Below are 21,290 nucleotides of genomic sequence, written 5' to 3'. Positions count from 1 at the left end.
AAGTGTACGGGCCTGAAGATGGCGTTGACGCAACGTCGAAACTAGTAGCCAAATAAATATGAAATCTTAAGTACAGCTGGAGGAGTTTCATTTTTAATAAAAATTTCTAAGAAACGTCGTTATTTTACCTTTGCCAGTTTCCTTCAAACGAATCACGACGAATACAGTTTCGTGACTGTCTAAAAAGTAAGGTTATCTCATGTATATTCACTTATAAATAAAACACTGTATTTCCACTTATTACAGTAATTCTCTTCACCACGTACACACAAAGTTAGATGAAAACTGCGACAAAATCAACTCCATCTGCAGACGATCTGTTTTTCAACACACACAGAGTTCATAGCTGACAATTTGCCTCCAACAAGCATGTAGTATACACTGATCTTGCTAAATGGCGGATAGTAAAGGCGTACGAATTTTATAGTAGTGGCATAAATTAAGAACCGATACAATGTACGAAACTTTCCCCTACGTTGTAAACAGCTACGAACGTGTAACACTTCCTTGGAGTATGTTCGAAGGTACACTGCCCTGTAATGGTTTTGTCTAATTAAGAAATATGCGTTATAGTTGCATGTGCTGCGAAGTCCCGAATCCAGGCACAGATCTGGTTCGATACTCCGCAAGATCATATTACAACGTGGATGAGTTTCGAATGCCTTGCGGAAGTCAAGGAACGTTACATCAACCAGGCTGCTGCTGTCTGCTCTTTTTTGGGTCTCATGGACGAATAGAGAGAGCAGAGTTTTACAAGAATGTTTTTTGCGGATCGTTATTGATTCCTGCAGGGGTCCCCGTGAAAGTCATAATACGCGAGTGAAAAATGTGTCCCACAATTCTACAACAGGAGAACGTCGGCGATCTGTTGTGAACTGTCAGGGATGTTTCTTTGATATGGAATGCTACTACGACTGCTTGTAGGGTGTGGTATGCTTAGTGTAGTGTTGTGTTGTTATGGACGAAAGAAAGAGAGTGAGCGAATACTAGTGCTGCCACATAATGTAACCCAAACAAATAGCGAGAAGGGTACCACCGATGTAAACAGCCCCATATGACGGACATGATCACATGACATAACTCAATGAGACCCTACGGAGAGGTTAAAAATTTAACCAAGAAAATTTCCCCGTAGTCTGTTGATCAGGAAGTTGCACCATTACCTCTCCACCTCTTGCCACCCAAATACTGGCGGTGAAATTTTCTATCACCACCAGGATTCGAAGCTGCCTCCTCCTAGTAGAATGTAACCTCGACCACGTAGACTGGTTTGAATAAAAAAAAGTTGGACGCTGCAGAATGTGGTGTCCAGAGCGTGACTTGAAGCTGAAAGTTGCAGGCGTGAATCCAAACAAAATGTGAGATTTAACATGGCTGTCGGATCAGCATCTGCTTTTGACAAAAGCGTATCGGGCGGATCAGATAGCATGAGGCACTCGCGTTACTGAGAACGACTCTCGGTAAGGCAGCCGCGTCCACATTGTTTAGAGATACCGCTTCCATTGAAGTTGGCGCATGTCAGTAGATTTTGTATTCTGGCGTTCTTTATATTTAAAATAAGTGTGTGCATTTTTGTATTAACTAATAGTGTTCACCATTTCATATGTAAAGATTACTATCACTTTCACCACGTGATTGTACTTGCAGCAAAACGCCTCATCATTAAATTAAGTACTGCGCAACAGAAAAAAATTGTTTGCTTTCTTCATATGCCTGTTGTCTAGTATGCCAAGCGCCAAAAACATTATTTTCAATTTATTAAAATACAAGGAAGATGCTATGAAGCTGCAAATAACTGCAGTAATTTAGTAAGGTCACGCCAGAAGCCATAGATTCTTTACATCAGAACAGTCGACCAATACGGTAAGTCTGGTGATAGTATTCACTTCCGCCTTGCATTTGACATACGTGTATCTCAGCAGTGAACGAGGAATCAACTCTCTGTACTTTGCGAGGAACATCCCGACGTCCTTCCGGTGGATAGACGGGGAGAGAGGGGGAGGTAGGAGGCGGCGGGGGGGGGGGGGGGTGTAACTGGGCCTCGTCGACCTTGAGACACAAAAAGTCTGAGGTATAATTTAGAGTTATTATCACCGACAGTTTACGTCTCGTCATCCAGCTCTGCTGCAAAAATTTTCTGCTTCGAAGAGTGGGGCGACTATTATTTCCATAAATGGTTCATGACACCGAAATAAGATATTTAACAGGTGATGGTATGCTAGGGGATGAGAATTGTACTGTATTATTAAAGCTCGCAAATCATTATTTGCAGAAATATTGAAATAGCAATGGTTAATTTAAGGGAATTGGACAGGTTCGTGGAAGAGAGGCGTACAATGGTGAAACACAGACCAGTGTTTGCCTTGCGATTAAATTAAGTTCTGCGCAACATAAAAAAGGAAAATTGTTTGCTTTCTTCACATGCCTGTTATCTAGTATGCCAAACACCGAAAACATTTTATTAAAATACGAATAACATGCGATGAAGCTGCAAATACCTGCAATTATTTAGTAAAGTCAAGCCAGAAACCATAGATTCTTTACTTCAAACATTCGACCAATATGGAAAGTCTGGCGATAGTATTCACTTCAGACCTGATGTGACGTATGTGTATCTCAGCAGCGAACGAGGAATCAACTCTGTACTTTGCGAGGAGCGCCCGACGTCATAATTAGCAAATTTAGGGAAAAGTTTCATCACGAACGATGATATATGTTATGTCACTAATTGCTCTCTTCGACAACTTTCGGATCCCTTTTAATGAAGTACATCGGTTTATTTAAACGAAGGGTCGTTTTTTGATATCTTGGAAGATAAAAATTGAAGGGTAATAAACAAACAGAGTAATAGTAGCCTGGCTCGCCTCAATTTGTTGCTCATTTCGTAATCTTGAAGGCCTTGTAAAATCTCATGTATAGAGGACGCAACATCCATACTAAGATACGACCATATACCCTGAGGACAGATTAAAAGCCTACTAATGATTCTCTTCTGTGTATGAGGGCGTGCAGAAAAGTAATTCCCCCTAATTTGTATGTGAAAATTCTTGAAACTTTTTAAATAAAACAAACATTATTAACATACTGCATCTTTATTCTTCATGTCTACATATTTGCAGCCTTCTGCCGTTAGAAGCCTCGTAATTGTAGCGCGTAATATGGCGGCATGTGACGTAACTATATTGCTGCGTGAGAAATATAGTGCTGTAATCGAGTTTCGATTTCGAAGAGATCGTCCAAAATGAAGCGACCTCTCCTTCAGCACGACAATCCCAGACCACACACGGGCACTGCGACATCTGCAACAATCTGACGCCTTGGAATCACTGTCCTCCATACAGTCCCGACTTGGTCCCAATCGATTTTCGTCTGTTTTCAAAACTTAAGGACCACTTTCGACGACTTCACTTTGATAGTGATGAAGCGGTACAAGGAGAGGTGAGGTTGTGTCTTCGTCAATATAGTCAAACATTCCACAGTGTCGGTGTCAAGAACCTGGTCTCTCGTTGGGAGGAATGTGTTCCTCGCCAGGGCGACCTTTGTGACTGTTGAGAAATAAACATGTAGACATGAAGAATGAAGATGTAGAATGTTAACAACGTTTGTTTTATTTAAAAAGCTTTACGAGTTTTCACATATAAATTCGGAAGCTCTGCTTTTCAGCACGCCCTCGATATTATGGCTGAGCTTGTAACACACGACACTCCATAATCACTGCTCGCGTGAGACTTATTACTTTATTCTAGTGACAATCCGTTCTGCCTAACTTTCTAAACGCTTTATAGGTCCCTTTCAAGTCCCCAGGCAGAATGCAATGTAATGCAGACTGAACATTTAAACTGGGGCGACAGTAGAGTTTCCATCCCTATAAAGATCTTTAGAAAGCCTTACTACAAACACATTAAACAGAACTGGATTGTTATCCGAAGTCCCTAACCACTGTGAAACGCTACGAGAAGTTGTTAACAACTACTTATACTACCACCTAACCTGCTGAATTAGATAAGAGTATACATTTTTCTATGATCCCCTTATCTGTTCCTATAGAGAACTATGTTGCTTAAACAAATTCCATAATTCGTCGTATCCCCAGTAATCAAAATCTCAGCACCACTGAAACAGTCGATACTTTCACTCGCCTTTATGGTTTATCAACCATCTCAGTACTGGAGTTCATGCCTAATTTTCCTACATTACACGCACTGCAAAAACAGAATAGCGTGCTCTGTAATACAGAACATACGCACCATCTGACTAAAAAGGTTAAAACTAGAAGTCAGCAATCGTCCACCATATTAACGCTGTGAGCCATCAGAAATTGTTACTCAAAGCCACTGACGCGTTTTGACCCTTGTATCATTTTTCTTTTACTTATTGTCGTTTTACTTTGTGTACTATAACTGTTATGACCTTAAGAGATTATGAATCCTCGCGTGCAAGTGCAAAGTGGCTACCTTGTGTGCTGTATCTGTTCTGTTGTAAAAGTACATGGGAAGCCTCTAATCTAATCAGAAAAAGTAACAAGCTCAATAAACAGAAGGCTGAAATACATACAGACAGCATCAAGAACCGGTTCCGGCCAATTAGGCTATCACCCTATAACAACTGGGTAGATACAGCTGTCAGTTTACAAGGCGAGGTTGTATTGGAGGTGATACATGTGCGCTTCCCGTTCTGGCCTTTGAACTGACATACTTTGTCAGTTATTGTGGAGTCCACAGCTTAAAGTGTACTCCGAATTACAATGTAACGTGGCATTTTTCACACGTGCAAATCATTACCACGTGAAAGTAGCCGTAAGTGTGAGTAAAACGTCTTTGGAGCGCCTGAGGACTGAACGCTGAACTTTTGAATCTATAGTGTGACACGTAAATACATCTAGACATACGATCAAGTGACAAGCATTCATAAGATTGCTAGTCTGCAAGAAAATCAAACTTTGAAAATTACAGAGTGCCAACGGCCTTGCCGCAGTAGTAACACCGGTTCCCGTCAGATCACCGAAGTAAAGCGCTGTCGGGCTTGGCTAGGACTTGGATGGGTGACCGTCCGGGTCTGGCGAGCATTGTCGGCAAGCAGGGTGCCCTAATCCCTTGTGAGGGCAACTGAGGAGCCACTTGATGGAGGAATAGCGTCTCCAGTCACGAAAACTGACAACGGCTAGGAGAACGGCACATTGACCACATGCCCCTCCATTTCTGCGTTCAGTGACACCAGTGGGTTGAGGATGAAACGGCGGTCGGTCGGTTCCGTTGGGCCCTCCGAGGCCTGTTCGGACGGGAGAGAGAGAGAGAGAGAGAGAGAGGGGGGGGGGCGAGGGAGAGTGGCCTTTACTTATTGTGGTGTGGTACAAATAAATAGTAAATAATGAAGCTAGAAATGGATATCATATTACATCGCGAGTAGTAGTCACTGTACGTAGGAGCTGTTGTTACTGTGGTTTTCAATAAGAAATTCCCCACGCTAGTCTACCCACTGCAAGTGCGTTCATCTCTAAACAACAACAAAAAATTGGCATCCACTCGAAAGTGCTTAGTGTGAAGCTCTGCGCTCTCTCCCTCTCTCTCTCTCTCTCTCTCTCTCTCTCTCTCTCTCTCTACGCCTCCCTCCCTCCCAAAAGACACTTCCCTCCTTACCAGATTAACTATTCTTTGATGTCTTAGTATATCTCCTATCAAACTATCCTTCTGTAAGTCAATTTGTACCGGAGAGCTCTTTTCTGCCCATTTCGTTTCAATGTCTCTTCATCAGTTACTCGATCTTATGGACACAATATTTCAGTGTAAACGTGATACGGCCTTTTGTCTCAGTATACGAATGGACCGCAGTTTCCACCGTAACAGACACATATATAATATACGGAAGAGTGAAACATAACCTAATAATGTTAGACGAGGGCAGGGGTCGTTATGCAAAATTTTCCAGATAACCACAGATCGAAAATGCATGTCGTGGAGCATCAGTCATAGAACGACGGCAATTTAGCGGCGAGAGTGCCGAAGTTTCTCCACTAAGAATTGGTCAAAATAATTTGTTATGGCAGCGACAATCATTTGCAACATGCCAGGAAGTCTCTAGAGGTATACAAATTATTTAGTAGTGATTTTGGTTGATTTTTGAAAGCAAGTGTTTAAACTTAATTTCTGTTTTCTTTTTCGCCATTCATATTTATTAAATTCCTGTTGTTGTTAAAATAAAAATTCATTTATACACTCTGTGCATCGGCAAGAATTAAAACGTGTGGCATTTGGATCTGATTATCTAATATTGCACGTTACAGTACTACAAGTGGACTACCTTGCAGTAGTTTTGTTCCTGTAGTACAGTATATTATCTTAAGAAATTGATAGACTTACTTTACTTCTGGCCTATTTAATTTAGCAGTCAAGCTTTATCCAGTTAACGTCGCAGAAAATTAGCATCTAACGTAACAAGCCGTGAATAGCATTTTAAAATTTGCCTATCTTTACTGTTCGGCTGAAACTCGTATCTTTAGCTAATTTAATTACTACATTTACATCTACCTCTACATCCATACTGAGCAGGAAAACCGTAGAGGGCATGACAGAAGGTACCTTGTACCACTACTAGTCATTTCCTTTCCTGTTCCACTCGCAAACAGAACAAATGAGAAACGTGTGTGTATGCTTCCGTACGAACACTAGTTTCTCTTATCTTAGTGATACTCAAGAGAAATGTATGTCGGCGGCGTTACAATCTTTCTGCGGTCAGTAACAAATGCCGATTCTCTAAAAAAATTTTCAATAGTGTTCCGCGAAAAGAACGTAGTCTTCCGTCAAGGTATTCCTATTTGAATTCACGAAGCACCTCTGTAACAATCGCGTGATGATCCAATTTACCGGTAACAAATCTAGCAGCACGGTTCTGAATTTCTTCGATTTCCTCCTTTAATCCGACCTCGTGGGCATCTAAAACGCTCGTGCAGTCCTCAAGAACTGTGTGCTTTGGCATTATGAGAAATTAACTGTGGCAAGTTAGTTTAAATGCACACAATTCCGTGCACTCGTCGATGATTGGCTGCCGTTTTTAGGCTGAGGTGCATTTCCGACAGACGGTTATTCGGAAAAGTTTGCTCGGTTCGACGTCCGCTATTCTGTTCAGATATTATCTGGTTGATTGCTCCACCATGTATATATTGCTCAGAATAATGGCAAACTAATGAATGATACATCACATTTCTTGCACAGTATTTCCCTCTGGATGCCAACCAACAGTAACCTAAGGTCAAAATGTCAAACGAAATTAGGAAAGAAATGTAAGAGGAGAATCAATTGCAGTGCGAAGTATTTGAGAAGCAGCGACATGCGTAAGAAACATTTGTAGTCAGTGGGTAGAAAATGTAACAAACTCAGGGAAATTAGGATCATAAACAACGGAAAAAAGTTGGTAGCGGGCTTGGCGAGTAGCAGCACAGCTGAGGTGCAGACCTTGGCGCGCAGGGTGCGTGTCTGCGCCAAGTATTAGGCAACCGCGAATCGTCCCGGAAGCGGTAGTTACCGCATTATTGAGGCAGTCACCAATGCGTCACGGATACCTCTCGAGGTTTCCACGTTCAATTAGGCCCGCACGTGTGCTGCCTGTGAGGGATTCTTGACTGCCGGCGGATGACACAACCTACCAAAGCCCTCCTCTTGCCCTATTGTTCAGCGAGTAAGGTGGCGCACTGGGCTCAGAACCGAGGGGGCCGAGGTTCAGAGCCTCCTCCGGTCACCCACATAACGTTCTTTGCGGTTCTGTTAAATTATTGTAGGTTCATACCATCATATTTCCGAAGAAAAGGGCGCGGCCGATTTCCCATACAATCCGTCACCTATCTGACCTTGTCGACGATGACAGCGAGCGAGATGGCGTATTGGCTAGCACAGTGGACTCACATTCGGGAGGACGGCGGATCAAACTCGCGTCCGGCCATCCTGATTTAGGTTGTCTGTGATTTCCCTAAATCGCTTCAGACAAATGACGTGATGGTTCCTTTGAAAGGGCTCGGTCGATTTCCTTCCCCATCCTTCCCTAATCCGAGCTTGTGCTTCATCTCTAATGACCTCGTTGTCGACGGGACGTTAAACACTAATCTCCTCCTCCTCCTCGACGGTGGGGCATTAAGCCCTAATCTTCCTTCCTTACGTAGTCGTCTGACAGGCTTTCGAAGCATCTGGCAAGGCCGGAATCAGTTTGAATAAATCATCCTTGTTTCCCTGTTCAGAAGTAAACTTGAGGAACGAGAGTCATACTGAGGCAGTACACCTTAATATTAAAACCCTTGAAAAGCGACCTCACTTATTCATCACACATTTCTTTGGAGGACTTCCTAAATATTCTAAATATATCATTTCAGGTAACAAAATGGTTCAAATGGTTTTGAGCACTATGGGACTTAACATCTGAGGTCATCAGTTCCCTAGACCTTAGAACTACTTAAACCCAACTAACCTACGGACATCACACACATCCACGCCCAAGGCAGGATTCGAACCTGCGACCGTAGCGGTCGCTCGGTTACAGACTGAATTTGAGATAACTCTAGTAGTAATACCTGTAGATCCTTGCACCATTCCTATGAGACATATATCTCAATTTTTAAGGTTCCACACCTCAATCGCTAAAAACGGAACCCTTATACGAATCACTTCGTTGTACGTCTGTTGGTTAAGACTAGTTTTCTCAGGAAAGGGTAGAGGTATCTAGTTAAGATTTATGTTAAACACTAAGGTCCACTGTGTAAAAAAATTGAAACGATCATAAGCTACAGCCATTTGTCAGATAATTTGAACCTCGCAGACTCGCTAATCAAAACCAATAGATGAGTAACTATACAGGGTGTTCGGAAATTTTAGTTACAAACTTCTAAGACTTGTAGAAGCCGGCCGGTGTGTGGCCGAGCGGTTTTAGGCACTTCAGTCTGGAACCGCGCTACCGCTACGGTCGCAGGTTCGAATCCTGCCTCGGGCATGGATGTGTGTGATGTCCTTAGGTTAGTTAGGTTTAAGTAGTTCTTAGTTCCAGGGGACTGATGACCTCAGATGTTAAGTCCCATAGTGCTCAGAGCCATTTGAACCTTTTGAACTTGTAGAAGGGAGTGACTACATAAAATTCTGAGTAGGAATCCATGTCCGGAAACGAACCGTTTCCATTCAACGACGATTTCAATTCAATGTGTAACACGTCCGAGTCTCCTGAGAGAAAGAAAAAAGTCGCAGAGTTGTTTGTCCTGGTATGCAGTACGGTAGATGTGTACTACACCTGACGACCACCTGATGTCACTTAACGCTTGGAAATGCGTATTCAGCATCATGATAGACCAGCTTACTTCTCACATGCTCAGATGCATCTGAGTACGATATGGTGAAAGACTGTTAGGCAGAGGTTGTCCAACCCCGTGGCCGCAGCGGTCCCCGGATTTAACTCCTATGGACTATTTCTTGTGGGGTTCTATGCAAAGTTTAATTTATGAGACACCTATAGAAACAGAGGATGGTCTGCTGGTACGAGTTCTGGCCGCTGCACTAGAAACCGAAGAGACACCAGGTGGAATGGAGAGTGTACCAGAACAACAAGCTTCGCAGGTAGAATGTCTGTAGTGTTGGTGGTCGCCACATCGAACCGTCGTTGCAATGCAGGAATAGTGCTCTGTACGTACAGTACTCTGTGTTCTTTTTTCTTTTGGAATAAATACGTAATGTTTCACTATCAATACAAACAAATGTGCTTAAGTGATAAATGGGTGTGCCGTTGTTTCCTTTCGAATTGTTACATAATAACTGTACTGCTTCACGCCTAAGTCAGTTCCTCGCGCAGAAGAACCAAAGAAACTGATACACCTGCCTAATATCGTGTAGGTCCCCCTCGAGTACTCAGAACTGCCGCAACACGACGTGGCATGGACTCGACTAATATCTGAAGTAGAGCTGGAGGGAAATGGCACCACGAATCCTGCAGTGCTGTCCATAAATCGGTAAGAGTACGACGGGGTGGAGATCTCGTCTGTACAGCACGTGGCAAGTCATTCCAGATATGCTCAACAGTGTTCATGACTGGGGAGTTTGGTGGCCAGCAGAAGTGTTTAAACTCAAGAGAGTTTTGCTGGAGCCATACTGTAGCAATTCGAGACGTGTGGGGTGTCACATTGTCCTGCTAGAATTGCCCAAGTCCGTCGAAATGCACAATGCACATGAATGTATGCAGGTGATAAGACAGGATGCTTATGTACCTGTTACCTGCAAGAGTCGTATCTTCACGTGTCAGGGGTCTCACACCATTACAGAGCCTCCACCAGCTTGAATAGCCACGTGCTGACATGCAGGGTCCGTGAATTCATGAGGCTGTCCCCATACAAGTACACGTCCATCCGTTCGATACAAATTGAAACGAGACTCGTCCGACCAGGCAACATGTTTCAGTCATCAAGAGTCCAATTTACGGCGCAAGGTATCGAATTTTTTTCTTAACAGTTATTGCTCAGCACAAACTATCCTGTAACACCCTTAGAAGCGTTTCACACTGTTTCTGACCATCCTGCATATTCGTTGATTGTGGCGAATGGAAAATTAAATAAGCCTGAAATTTACCACGTTTCTGTTGTAATCAAAACGTTTCATATCAACTGAAATATCACACACACACACACACACACACACACACACACACACACATACACATACACACACACGAGACTATAAAGCAGAAAATAATTATTTGAACTAAAAAGTGATATAACACGTTTTTAAAACGGATTAGAAAGTATAAAATAATATCTCCTGGCTCCATGCAGATTCCTGACCACATACAGATAGTCCTGAATATATATGTTGGTAAATTTTTAGTAGCTACGGCAACACTTATAAGATTTAAAACGAAAAACTTGGGTGCATTTAACAAAAAATAGCAAGGAGATAGGTAGCAGCTGTTCAGAAAAATCATACAGCATTTCATATCTTTGAAGTGCAATAAAAATTTTAGTGACATAGGTGAACTGTTCATGCATTATGTATGTTTGGAGCATATGGGCTCTCAGCGGCGGATTATCAGCGCCCTTACACTCGTTAAAACAAATGAATGTGGCTAAAGTCTCGAAAATTGTTCCACACTCACGCACTCGAATCAATTACGCAATCACTCTATCTCACATGCATTAAAACAACGGAGAAAGGGTAAAAGTAACTACACATGAGATAAAAACACAAGTAAAACGATAAAGAGCTACAAGAAAAGCAAAGGCAAATGTTATTGGCTGACTACTTACAAAAAATATGTGTGCGCCAGTCACATTAAAACCATCTCCCTAAGATCTTGGGAAAGACGTCGGCTAACTCAAAAAACTTTAAAACTCGAAACCACATTCATTTGAACGTTACTTAAAATAGAGGACAGATCAGTCGGCAAATCCGCCGCGGCCTGCTGGTTGGAAAATAAGAGTCCAATGAAATGTGGCGCACAGTGGTCTGTACGTCACTATTCATGCATTAGTTATGTTGCATACGCCCCAAATTTTTTGTTTTAAATTTTATAAGTATTGTCGTAGCTGTTATAAATTCACTAGCACAACTTTTCAGGACAAATTAGACGGATTTAGGAATCTGAATGAGACTGGGAGAAATTATTTTACACTTTTCATTACGTTTTTAAATCGTGGTATAGTAACGTTTTTCGTTTAGATAATTGTTTTTAATTGAGACTAGTTCATAAGCCTAAGTCGTAAAGAGTTAAGCAAATCAGTTTCAACATAATACTGTTCTGAGAGTGGTTCGCCTACCCCAGGAATGTGGTGAGCTGATTAATCTCACGGAAACACATGGGAGAAAAAAAACACATTCAGTTTCGTAGCACACACACACACACACACACACACACACACACACACACACACACACGGAAGGAAAGCGATTGGAATCCCAACAAGCCCATCGTGTCGCTCTTTTCAATTCTGAGCTCACAGTGAGAACGTAAAGATGGCTAGAAATTAGCGTCTCTCGCCAAGTACAAGGGCCTGGCGAAAGAATTCGCCTGAAGTTATGCAATCCACATAACATAATTGTCATGCGGTTCGTTCTACACGACAATTCTCGGCCGCACTATGCAGGGACAATGAAGATGCTCCTGTAGCGTTACCGATGGGAAGTGTTTGATCACTCACAATACAGCCCGTAATTGGCTACCCCTGAGGTTCATCTCTGTTCAAATGAACCGCTGACTATTAAGATAATATTTTGACGCAGACAACGAGCTGCAGTCCAGAGTAGAAAATTGTCAAAAAGCACTGGTGGCCGTCTTCAATAACGAGGGAATTGAAAAGTTGGTACAACGCTACGAGAGATGTTTAAGTCTGAGCGGCGACTGGGTATAGAAGTAGCTGCAAGGTGTAGCTAACTTTTGCAAATAAAACAGTTTTGATTTTTATTGTGGTTTCCATTTCGCGACCTATCGTTCCCTACTTTCCGAACAGCCCTCGTAGTTTTGAGTCCCTACTTCATAAGAACGTGTCAGGAACTTAAAACTAACATAGCCCGAAAGTTTATTTGAACACCACAATGTTTCTTTCGAGGCGGTATGCCTTTGCCTTTCTTAGAATTTTACACTGACTTACTCTAGTTGCAGGGGCACCCACGGCTTAACGCGGATTCCGAACTACGGTGGAACTTGGCGTTTTTCTCTAGGACAAATCATTGACAGATATGAAAAAACTGATGAGACATAAAGGGAGAAAGTCCTAGGACTGACTGGGCAACTTGGGTTTCCTGTAGCCTTGCCTTACACCCACCACTTTCACGTTCTTTTCCAGCCTCCCTAAAACGTTGGAATATTTTATTACTGAAAGGATAGTAATAAGTATTACAAAAACAAAATTAAGTAGAAAAAAAGAAAGAAATTAAATCTTCTGGTTGGCTTAACTTGAAAAGAACTAAAATTAGAATCAATTTTATCAATGTTCTTGACCAGAAACATACTAGGATTAATATGTTCGTTTGCAGCTGTTAAAATCAGTTATTATTGGTTTCTCCGTCTTAAACTTACTGCAAACAATTAAAGAGAATTTTACACCAGACGCGTCTTGCTTTTGTTTACAAAGCATCTTCTGTGGTCATTCCGTAAATTGGATACATATTTTTGTATATTTTTGGTAGTTTTAGATAGCAGTTTATTTGTAAAGTTGGTGTGCAATTTACGTATGGTGTTTCTGGCTCTTGTTTAAATGTTTTCCAACCACTGCTTCTTTCCTGTTTGTCAGAAGAGGTTGATATCAAAAGGAACTTCTGCTAGTAAAGAGGAAAAGAGCAGTGGTTTTGAGAATATGTAAAAAAGTCAGAAGCACCGTAAGTAAACCGCACAACAACTTTATAAACAAAATGCTGTTTTTAATCTAAAACAATTAAAATGTACAATTCGCAGAATGACCACATAAGATGCTTTGTAAATAAAAGCGAAACGCGTCTGGTGTAAAATTCACTTTAATTAGTTGCAGTAAGCTTAAGACGGAGAAACCAGTAATAATAGATATACTAGGACTGTTTAAGAGTGTGAAAATGCCTTTCATAAAAATTGAAAAAAGTATTTCATACCTCTGGTGGAGCTTCCACTCTAATTCGATTGCTGTATATGGAGAGGTAGCTTACGAAATCGTTTATTGTTAGGTTGTTAGTCGTAAGTATCTACTGCACATAGTGCCTTGCGAACCTTTAGTTGCTTTTGTGCTGTCGGGCTCTTGGGAAAAAATTCCAGTCCAGTTCCAGAATTTGGTTTATATCGATAGAGTGGGACGTCGTTCTGTTTATGAACGCCAACTTCTAATTAGTTCCATATTAGATATGGATATGTTCCTTGCGTAAAAACTTACGTGCTATTTTGTCTATAGCGTGACCCTTTTGTCTTTTCTCAAGATTGGAAATAGTCAGTGACTGTGTCATAACACCTCGCTTCCCTCTAAGCGACACAGTCACAATAGCTGCGCATAACCTTAAATGTCTAAACAACGTGACACAGGAAGGGCATCCGGTCGCGCCTTAAATTAACCGTGCCAAATCCGTTAATAATAACCATACCGACCCTGCACCGCTGCGAGACAAACACACAAGAAAAAGAAGGCTCTCACATTGTGTTGATAATTCTTCACATATTTTGTTCATAAATTTTCCAATTGACGCTCTGTAATCTGTCTAGTAACTCGTTCCATGACCAGGTAGTTTAGATTCAAATTTTCCTACGGAGACTGAGAAATCAGTATCCATACACGTCGTAAAAATGAGTCTACGTATGTATGTATGTATGTTCCACATCTGCTCCTAAATCACTGTACTGATGTCATCCAAACTTTGTATACATACCACTTACTGTCTGTAAATCATAGCTCTGAGAGTAAGGACCACAAAGGGATGAGAATGAAAAAAAGTGTAGCCCACGACGAACGAATACGCGTACTTTAGTCATCCAGTATTTGAGAATGAGTGCACTTAGAGAGTTGCAAACCATTTTTTTGGTTCGCACACTGACACTTGTTGATGGCCCACCATTGAAATCAGCAGCAATTTGCGGAAGGGTTACACTTCTGTCACGTTGAACGATTTTCTTGAGTCGTCGTTGGTCCCTTTCTTGCAGGATCTTTTTTCCAGCCGCTCTGATGTCGGAGATCTGATGTTTCACCCGATTTCTGATATTGACGGTACACTTGTGAAATGGTTGTACGGGAAAATCGCCACTTCATCGCTACCTCGGAGATGTTGTGTCCCATCGCTCGTACGCCGGCTATAACGCCACTTCAGACCCACTTAAACCTGACATTGTAGCAACAGTAACCTATCTAACAATTGATCCTTCCTGTTTACATACCTCTGTATTTGAATACGTATACCTGTACCGGTTTCTTTGGCACTTCAGTGTGTTTGACATGTGCGTACGCTGGCAAATCCACGAATAGAATGCCCATCCTAAACCAATGGAACGATTTTAACCAAATTTAGTGCCACATTAGTTACAATCTGGTATAAAATACTGGAGTAAGAATCACCAGCCTTCTATTGGGATGAGCGTGGTAATGTGGAGAGAGAAGGGGTAGGAGACGATGGACACATTGGGGGGAGGGGCTAAGGAGGAATGAGCACAGATAGGGAGGAGGAGGAGATAGGTAGAGAGAGAGAGGGGGGTAGGGAGAAATGGACAGAGAGGGGGAGAGGAGAAAATGGACAGAAAAAGGGACGAGGAGGAGCTGGACAGAGAGAGGGGAAGGAGAAGATGGACAGAGAAAAGGAAGACGGAGAGATGAACAAGGAGAGGGAGAGGACAGATTGACAGATAGAAGGGGGAGGAAGAGATGAACAGATTGAGAGGCAGCAGTTAATGGACAGAGTGGGGAATGGAGGAGGTGGACAGACACACACACACACACACACACACACACACAGAGAGAGAGAGAGAGAGAGAGAGAGAGAGAGAGAGAGAGAGAGAGAGAGAGGTAGGTAGGTAGGATGGAGGAGGTGAAAGGATGGACAGAGATGGGAAGGAGGTTCAAATGGCTCTGAGCACTATGGGACTCAACTGCTGTGGTCATCAGTCCCCTAGAACTTAGAACTACTTAAACCGAACTAACCTAAGGACATCACACACACCCATGCCCGAGGCAGGAGTCGAACCTGCGACCGTAGCAGCAGCGCGGCTCCGGACTGGAGCGCCTAGAACCGCACGGCCACCGCGGCCGGCATGGGAAGGAGGGAATGGATTAATAGAAGACTAGAATAAATACATACCCAGGCAAGGCGGGGTACTCAGCTAGTAAATAAAATAAAAAAAGAAATTTACGCCACACTTAGTTGGCTTGCGAGCTGTTACAGTTTTGTGAGTAGACCGCTTCGAGCGGTAGGTCGGCGGCTGGTGACCCCGACCTGCGGAGGCGGTGACGTAACCGGCGCTGGGCTGTGGGCGCAGGGCGAGGAAGGCGACGCATTATGCGAGCGCCGCTTCCGGGAAGCGCGCGGGACGCTGCCTCTGAGAAGCGCACCTACTCGGAACCGGCGACGATGATGTATCGACACTGTGTTTGTTGTGGGCCGCACCGTTAGGGCCGGTCACCGCCTAACTGGATCATACGCCAGTCACTGCGCCCTGACTCAGCACGCCGTCGTCCCGTGTAAAGTGCTTCATTTGGCAGCGAGTCGCGAGAGCACCTCTCTCTCGGATAATAACTCGGGGAAGGGAGGGGGTCAGATTAGCGAATACGCACACAGTGTGAGGCAGCTAACACAGTCCACTTCAAATATATCAAGATGAATAAATGCATCGAGGTGCGGTTTTCGCCAAGTTATAGCGGACAATATGGTAAATTTCTTGACGCTCGCAAGTAATTTGTATCTTTTATAGTCCCCGAATTACGACACAGACTTTTTTCGAATGGAACTATACGGGGTGTTACAAAAAGGTACGGCCAAACTTTCAGGAAACATTCCTCACACGCAAATAAAGAAAAGATGTTATGTGGACATGTGTCCGGAAACGCTTAATTTCCATGTTCGAGCTCATCTTAGTTTCGTTCTTCCACCTACGCACAATGGAGCACGTTATCATGGTTTCATACGGGATACTCTACCCGTGCTGCTACAACATGTGCCTTTACAAGTACGATACAACATGTGGTTCATACACGATGGAGCTCCTGCACTTTTCAGTCGAAGTGTTCGTACGCTTCTCAACAACAGATTCGGTGACCGATGGATTGGTAGAGGCGGACCAATTCCATGGCCTCCACGCTCTCCTGACCTCAACCCTCTTGACTTTCATTTATGGTGGCATTTGAAAGCTCTTGTCTACGCAACCCCGGTACCAAATGTAGAGACTCTTAGTGCTCGTATTGTGGACGGCTGTGATACAATACGCCATTCTCCAGGACTGCATCAGCGCATCAGCGATTCCGTGCGACGGAGGGTGGATGCATGTATCCTCGCTAACGGAGGACATTTTGAACATTTCCTGTAACAAAGTGTTTGAAGTCACGCTGGTACGTTCTGTTGCTGTGTGTTTCCATTCCATGATTAATGTGATTTGAAGAGAAGTAATAAAATGAGCTCTAACATGGAAAGTAAGCGTTTCCGGACACATGTCCACATAACATATTTTCTTTCTTTGTGTGTGAGGAATGTTTCCTGAAAGTTTGGCCGTACGTTTTTGTAACACCCTGTAGACTCGTTTCTATGGCATTTGAAAGAAGCTTCTATGAGAACTTCAAAAACATAACATATATATGATTGATCGAATGGTATCAAGAAAACAGCGCTGCAAACCACAGTCCCCCCTTCAGGAGAAGAGGTTCCACAAACGCCTGCACTATTATACATGTACCAAATGAAAGCAAACACGTAACTCAGGTACATTTCGTGCGTTTATCATTACGGCAGCCACATCAATTCCTCAAAATGTTGACCATGAGCAGTGCTACACGCTTTAAAGCGATTCTGGAGAAGCAATACTGCACATTGCATTTCATATGGAGTTAACGGTGCACAGGCCAATGTTATAAGGCATTTCATGTCTTCGGGAGTCGTCGGTGTTTCTTAATATGCCTCTTGTTTAAATTTTCGCAGCATCCCCGTTTTCAAGAAGGGACGTCGAACAGATGTGCAGAACTATAGACCTATATCTCTAACGTCGATCAGTTGTAGAATTTTGGAACACGTATTATGCTCGAGTATAATGACTTTTCTGGAGACTACGAAGCTCATGCTGATTCCTACTGAGTAGATTTCTAAACGACGATCGTGTGAAATGCAGCTCGCGCTATTCGTCCACGATACTCAGAGGGCCATAGACACGGGTTCCCAGGTAGATGCCGTGTTTCTTGACTTACTCAAGGCGTTTGATACAAGTTCCTCACAGTCGTTTAACGAACAAAGTAAGAGCATATGGACTACCAGACCAATTGTGTGATTGGATTGAAGAGTTCCTAGATAACAGAACGCAGCATGTCATTCTCAATGGAGAGAAGTCTTCCCAAGTAAGAGTAATTTCAGGTGTGCCGCTGGGGAGTGTCGTAGGACCTTTGCTATTCACAATATACATAAATGACTTTCTGGATAACATCGGAAGTTCACTGAGGCATTTTGCGGATGATGCTGTGGTATATCGAGAGCTTGTAACAATGGAAAATTGTACTGAAATGCAGGAGGATCTGCAGCGAATTGACCCATGGTGCAGGGAATGGCAATTGAATCTCTACGTAGACAAGTTTAATGTGTTGCGAATACATTTAGCTACAATATAGTAGGTCAGCAACTGGAAGCAGTTAATTCCATAAATTATCTGAGATTAGGCATTAGGAGTGATTTAAAATGGAATGACCGTATAAAATTAATCGTCTGTAAAGCAGATACCAGGCTTAGATTCATTGGAGAAATCCTAGGGAAATGCAATCCGAAAACAAAGGAAGTCGGTTAAAGTACGCTTGTTCGCCCACTGCTTGAATACTGTTCACCGGTGTGGGATCCGTACCAGATAGGGTTGATAAGAGATAGAAAAGATCCAACGGAGAACGGCGCGCTTCGTTACAGGATCATTTAGTAATCGCGAAAGCGTTACGGAGATGATAAACTCCAGTGGAGGACTCTGCAAGAGAGACGCTCAGTAGCTCGGTACGGGCTTTTGTTGAAGTTTCGACAACATACCTTAACCGAGGAGTCAAGCAGTAAATTGCTCCCTCCTACGTATATCTCGCGAAGAGACCATGAGGATAAAATCAGAGAGATTAGAGCCCACACAGAGGCATACCGACAATCTGCCTTTCCACGAACAATACGAGGCTGGAATAGAACGTAGAACCGATAAAGGTACTCAAGGTACCCTCCGTCCCACACCATCAGGTGGCTTTCGGAGTATGGATGTAGATGTAGATATAAAAGCACAGAAATGTTAAATTTTGCCGAGTGTACAGACCATTCTACATTTACTGAAAGAGCGTTCCAATGCTCTCCAAATGTGTTCTGTCGTGACGTGTGCGGAATGAGAGGTGTTGTGGCTTGGAATCCTGCATACTCGGTTCGCTAGACAATCAATCAAACAACTCGTTTCAATGAGTTTTATTACAACAAAACAAGTAGAAATACTTAACCTAGTCTTCTTGAGAATAGACAAACACAAGTAACACTTCTGGTCATAGCGACCGCTACTAACTAGAGTCTGTCAACTGAACTGCAGTGACTGCTGATCTCTAACTGTACTATGTAGAGATTGATAATGAAGAGGCTGCGATGCGTCGGCTAACGAAGTGGCTAACGCTGAAGCTGCTATCGAAGTGGGCTGCCACCAGTCGCGCGCGCCGCTTATGTCGTCTTCACCTAGGGGCCGCTGCTGTTACGTTGTCGTCCTGGAGGGACGTCAGTCAGCGTGCGATTGGCTGACCTCTTCTCACAGCCTTCTCTTATCTGCCGGCCGCGGTGGTCTAGCGGTTCTAGGCGCTCAGTCCGGAACCGCGCGACTGCTACGGTCGCAGGTTCGAATCCTGCCTCTGGCATGGATGTATGTGATGGCCTTAGGTTAGTTAGGTTTAAGTAGTTCTAAGTTCTAGAGGACTGATGACCACAGAAGTTAAGTCCCATAGTGCTCAGAGCCATTTGAACCATTTTTCTCTTACCTGTCGTTCCCGAATGGCGTGCCGGCGCTGACCTTACTCCGTAACAGGAGGGACATCCGTCATGTTGATACCACACAGATAGCCTTACGTCCAGTGGGGTGTCTTCCACTAACTATGGCAGCAGCATATCTTCGGAACTCCAGATACTTAAGTGTGTTTACGTTCCCATCAACAGAGCGAGGATCACATATGTGGGTCTTGAAAAACACGCACCAAACGTAGATGGACCTAGGGCGCTGTTTTTATCCACTTTTTTGAGTCAGCGTGGATTTTCAGCTGACGATTACTGCATATTGCGAAGATTGACCTTCCCCTGGTTTGTAAACGATCCTTCTTCCTTAAACAAAATTTTGCATAAATATGCAGCATCACTTTGCATTTTTCGTAGATATTATTCGGAGAACTCCAACCAATTCTGGAAGTCATTGCCATGAAGCTGTAGATTATGCGAAATGTGAAGGGAATTAAATGCTATGGAATGTAGAGAACGCAGAACACTGGTTTGGTTGATCCAAATGGTTCAAATGGCTCTGAGCACTATGGGACTTAACTTCTGAGGTCATCAGTCCCCTAGAACTTATAACTACTTAAACCTAACTAACCTAAGGACAGCACACACATCCATGCCCGAGGCAGGATTCGAACCTGCGACCGTAGCGGTCTCGCAGTTCGACTGCAGCGCCTAGAACCGCAAGGCCACACCGACCGGTGCTAAAGTGTTAGTTTCATTTCTTCCATGAGCCGCTCTTCTTTTTCCTTATGATACTTTGTTCTCCACGCTTCAAGTTTCTAGAAATTCTTTTATAATGTCTGCAAAGACTCTTAGTGAGTGCTTCACACTCTCTGGATACTTTCCATCATACAACCGCACCGAGGCTCGAATAGCTTGGCGACATTCCCCATAAACGATATTAACTTGTTCGACTGTCGTGTACATTATGAATGCCTCAGTAGCTTTACGAGCAAGTTATCTGATTACTACACAGAACATAGACTGGTGGGCTTCAAGATCACAGGTAAACACAAGACCCTTACCTCAGTTACGCTTTTGCTTACATTTTGTTGGTTGGTTTATTTGAGGGAGGGGACGAAACAGTAATGTCGCCGTCCCATCGGAGTAGTGAAGGATAGGGAAGTAATACGTCTGTACCCTTTCAAAGGAGTCATCCGGCATTTGCCTGAAGTGATTTAGGGAAATCATGGAAAACCTAAATCAGGATGGCCGGACGCGGGTTTGAGCCGTCGTCCTCCCGAATGCGAGTCCAGTGTGCTAACCACTGCGCCATCTCGATCGGTTTACATTTGGAATGGTATGATGGACGTTTGTGGAACCTCTTCTCATGGTGTAACAATGGTTTGCAGCGCTTTTATCTTGATACTTTTTGATCAAGTCCCATACACGTTAAATCGCTGAAATTCTCTTAGAAGCTTCTTTCAAATGCCACAGGAAAACTTCTGTAGTCTCATTAGGGAAGAAAAAAAACAAAGTCGACGTAGTAATTCGGCGACAACAAACGATAAAAAAAAAATACTCGCAAACGTCAGGAAATTCGCCACATTGTCTGCTGTAACTTGGCGAAAACGCCAGTTCGCTAGTTTTATTCATTCGGGTTATACACTCCTGGAAATTGAAATAAGAACACCGTGAATTCATTGTCCCAGGAAGGGG

At 43.2% G+C, this 21,290-nt stretch overlaps 1 protein-coding gene and 1 pseudogene across 1 annotated transcript in view; both read left to right on the top strand.

Moving 5' to 3' along the window:
- The window catches only part of LOC126249449 (uncharacterized), a 573,122-nt gene that overhangs the window by 82,037 nt on the left and 469,795 nt on the right, over positions 1–21,290 (top strand). The window lies entirely within an intron of this gene.
- LOC126250222 (5S ribosomal RNA) lies at positions 4,956–5,074 on the top strand (annotated as a pseudogene).

This window comes from Schistocerca nitens, chromosome 3 (assembly GCF_023898315.1).
Source record: "Schistocerca nitens isolate TAMUIC-IGC-003100 chromosome 3, iqSchNite1.1, whole genome shotgun sequence".
In the NCBI taxonomy this organism is placed as follows: domain Eukaryota; kingdom Metazoa; phylum Arthropoda; class Insecta; order Orthoptera; family Acrididae; genus Schistocerca; species Schistocerca nitens.
This window is presented reverse-complemented; position numbering and strand designations above follow the sequence as displayed.